This window comes from Carlito syrichta, unplaced genomic scaffold (genome assembly GCF_000164805.1).
Source record: "Carlito syrichta isolate Samal-C Ts95f unplaced genomic scaffold, Tarsius_syrichta-2.0.1 Scaffold316190, whole genome shotgun sequence".
Taxonomy (NCBI): domain Eukaryota; kingdom Metazoa; phylum Chordata; class Mammalia; order Primates; family Tarsiidae; genus Carlito; species Carlito syrichta.
Genome location: NW_007260286.1, coordinates 407,421 through 411,722, shown reverse-complemented (window position 1 = coordinate 411,722; position 4,302 = coordinate 407,421). Strand labels below are relative to the sequence as shown.

Genomic DNA, 4,302 nt, shown 5'->3' with positions numbered 1-4,302 from the left:
CAGCAGGTCAAGGCTGCGGTGGCCATGAGCATGCCACTGCACTCCAGCCTGGGTGACAGAATGAGACTCCGACTCAAAAAAAAAGAAAATGGCATTAAAACAAAATTTTCCCAAAGGTGAAAGTAGCCTCAATTTCTACTTTTGTTATCATAGTCCCTACATGCACCTTGGCTACAAGCAACTCATCACTACCATGCCCTCAGTCTCAAAGGGGATGAGGCAAGCCAGTAGGTAGAGGAGAACATGACCATAAAAAGAACGAAGTGAGTAGCTGAAGATTTGGGAAACACCTCCAGGGTGTTTATGATTGGTGCCGCAGAGCAAAGCAGGCCCTACACCTTTATGATCACCTGATAACTGTAACCAGAACAGGAGGTTATCATGCAGCCCAGATGCCCAAATAAAGATAAATCTAGCCGGGTTCGGTGGCTCAGCCTGTAATCCCGTGCCTTTGGGAGGCTGAGGTGAGGGGATTGCCTGAGCCCGCGGGTTCGAGACCCGCCTGGGCAGCGAGACTTCATCTCTACAATAAATCAAAAAATCAGCCGGGCGTGGTAGCGTGTGCCTGTAATTCCAGCTACTTGGAAGGCTGAGACGGAAGGATCGCCGGAGCCCAGCAGGTCGAGGCTGCGGTGGCCGGGAGCGGCCACTGCACTCCAGTCTGGGCGACAGAGTGAGACTCCAACTCAAAAAAAAAAAAAAAAAAAAAGATAAATCTATGGCCCTCGGGACCCTCATCCCTCCCAACCACCTCCCCAAAGGCAAAGGAGATAAAAGTCTGTCATCAAGACCCCCTGAAGCAGTTCTTATTCTGAGACTGTCCACACTCCCCTCTATTATAGTGTATACTTTCCTTCCTCCAGGTGGCTCTCTTCTTGAGACTGTCAACCCCCACTCCCCTTCCCTTTAAACATGTATGTCCTTTCTTTCTCTTTTCTTTTTCCTTCCTTCCTTCTTCCTTTCTTTTTCTTTCCCTCTTTCCCTTTTTTACTTCCTTCCTTTCTTTCTTCCTGGACTACAGATGTGCACCCATCATGCCTGGCTAATTTTTTGATTTATTGTACAGGTGAGGACTTAACAAGTTACCCAGACTGGTCTTGAACCCCTGGGCTCAGGCAATTCTCTTGGCTTGTCCTCTCAAAGAGTTGGGATAACAGGTGTGAGCCACCAAGCACATCTTAAGCATGCATTTTCATCTTAATAAACTCTTTACTTATTTACCAATCTGGTGACTTTCTCTGTTTTTTTGTTTTTGAGTCGGAGTCTCACTCTGTTGCCCAGGTTGGAGTGCAATGGCACGGTCATAGCCACCGCAGCCTTGACCTCCTGGGCTCAGGCAATCCTTCTGCCTCAGGCTTCCAAGTAGCTGGAACTACAGGCATGCACCACCACACCCAGCTAATTTTTTTGATTGATTGCAGAGATGACATTTTACCAAGTTGCCTAGGCTGGTCTCGAACCCGTAGGCTCAAGCAATCCTCTCACCTCAGCCTCCCAAAGTGCTAGGATTACAGGTGTGAGCTACTACACAGGAATTCTTTCCTGTGACGAAGTCAAGAACCCACACAAGAGTTGAAGTCTCTTTTCTTTTTCTCTGCATTAAATTGAACTTCTCTCTGACAACAGAGAGAGGTATACAGGTTGCTTAGTCTTTATATATATATATTTTTTTTTTCAAAAAATAAAATGACCTTCTTATTTCTTTGAGAAAATGTAAAATATCAGAACATCAAAAAGACAACTAGGGCTGGGCACAGTGGCTCCTGCCTGTAATGCTAGCACTTTAGGAGGCTGAGACAAGAGGATTGCTTGAGCTTAGGAGTTCAAGACCAGGTCGAGCAATACCTTGTCTCTACAAAAAAATTAAAAAATTCGCTAGGCATGATGGCATGTGCCTGTAGGCTACAGTGAGCCTGATTGTGCCACTATACTCCAGCCTGAACAACAGAGTGAGACTTCAACTAAAAAAAAGGCAGCTGGTAGTCAATGTAATGGGATATCACTGAGAAAACTACCCCTTTTATTTTCAGAGTGAATTATCATCAAGTATTGCAAAGGGAACAAAAAAATAGGAAAATCATCAACTTTACTCAAGACTCCGTTTCTATTTATTTCTGGGCAAAGTATCTGTTAAATAGAGTTTCATCCTTACTTAACAGTCACCAACAAAGAAAAATATAGTTGTATATTTACAAGTACATTAGAATTCACAAGTCATTATTTCATACCAAGGAGTCAACAGAATTTCACAAGATAATGCTTTTAATGAAGGTGCAAAGACTACTTAGTCAATAAATAACTAACCTTAAAAACAGAAGTGGAATCAAAGGACACTATCAAGAAAGTGAAAACCACCCACATAATAGGAAAAAAGATTTGCAAATCATGGAGCTAATACATGCCTAGTCAACAATAACAACGATAAAATACAGTTTCATATCTTGCTTTTTCACTTAATATTATGGCAGTAATATTTTACTACGTTATAAAACATTTTTTCATAACACCTTTAATGGTGACAATGAGTTTTTATCCTTAAAAAGTATATGAAGAAGGGCTATCACTACCAAATCATACAGAAATAAAAACACTTATAAGGGAATACTATGAATAACTGTATGCCAACAAATTAAAAACTCTAGATGCGTGACAAATTCTAAGAAAGACACTAACTTCTAAAACTGACTCAAGAAGAAAAACTGATTAGATCTATAGCACATAAAGAGATTGAAAACCTCCCACCCTCCAAAAAAAAAAAAAAAAAAACCCAAATGAAAGGGTTTTACTCACAAATGCTACCAAATGTTTAAAAAAGAATACCAATTTTTCATAAACTCTTCAAAAAAACTGAAGAGAAACATTTTCAAACTAATTCTGTGAGGCCAATATTAGTATGAAACCAAAAAGAGAAATTGTAGAATGATATCCCCATAAGAATATTGACGCAAAACCCTGAACAAAATACTGATAAACTGAATGTAGGAACATATAACAAAGATTATACACCATGGCCAAGTGATATTTATCACAAGAATATAAAATCAATTTAACATTCAAAAGTCAATTAATAAAATGTATTATTAGAATAATGGGCAAAACTCACATGATCATCTCAATAGAAGCAGAAAAGGCATTTGAGAAAATCCAATACCTTTTCATTATAAAAACACAAAACAGGCTGGGAGTGGTGGCTCATGCCTGTAATCCCAGCATTTTGGGAGGCCAAGGTGAGAGGACTGCCTGAGCCCAGGGGTTTGATACCAGCCTGGGAAACTTGGCGAGACCTCATCTCCACAATAAATAAAAAACTTAGTTGGGTGTGCTGGCACATGCCTGTAGTTCCAGCTACTTGGAAGGCTGAGGTGGAAGGATCACCTGGGCCCAGTAGGTCAAGGCTGCAGTGGCTGTGACCATGCCATGGCACTCCAGCCTGGGCGAGAGTGAGACTCCAACCCAAAAACAAAACAAAAACATAACAAATTTAGAATAGAAAGGAACTTCTTCAACTCAATAAAGGGAATCTACAAAAAAAGTCACAGCTAGCATCATACCTAAGGGTAAAGGATTGAATGCTTTTTCCATTAGACCAAAAACAATGTTCAAGTGGAGAGAAAAGAAGCCAAAATAAAGAAATGAATTGTGAACTTACAGGACAATTGTGAAATAAGCATCAATCCTACTTAAAAAAAGGGCTATCTTGAAGATATCTTTTGAAGATAAATTTTGACTCCAGGTTTAGAGGAATCTGACCTTGATGGACAGTAGAAGAAATCATGACATGTGAAATTCTTTGAATAAGAATTAATTTCTTAGCCGGACTCGGTGGCTCAGCCTGTAATCCCGCACCTTTGGGAGGCTGAGGTGGGTGCATTGCCTGAGCCCGCGGGTTCGAGACCCACCTGGGCAACTTGGCAAGACCTCATCTCTACAATAAATCAAAAATTAGCCGGGCACGGTAGCGCGCGCCTGTAGTTCCAGCTACTTGGAAAGCTGAGGCAGAAGGATCACCGGAGCCCAGCAGATCAAGGCTGTGGTAGCCGGGAAAGTGCCACTGCACTCCAGTCTGGGCGACGGAGTGAGACTCCAGCTAAAAAAAAAAGAATTAATTGCTTAAAAAATATTTTTTTAAGCCGGGCTTGGTGGATCAGCCTGTAATCCCACGCCTTTCAGAGGCTGAGGTGAGTGGATTGCCTGCGCCCGCGGGTTCAAGACCCGCCTGGGCAACTTGGCAAGACCTCATCCCTACAATAAATCAAAAAAATTAGCTGGGCGTGGTAGCGCGCACCTGTAGTTCCAGCTACT

The 4,302-nt window shown here is 41.8% G+C and overlaps 1 protein-coding gene across 1 annotated transcript in view; it reads right to left on the bottom strand.

Annotated features, from left to right (window-relative positions):
- L2HGDH (L-2-hydroxyglutarate dehydrogenase) overlaps positions 1-4,302 on the bottom strand; it is a 59,374-nt gene that overhangs the window by 41,439 nt on the left and 13,633 nt on the right. The gene's annotated exons all lie outside the window — the stretch shown is intronic.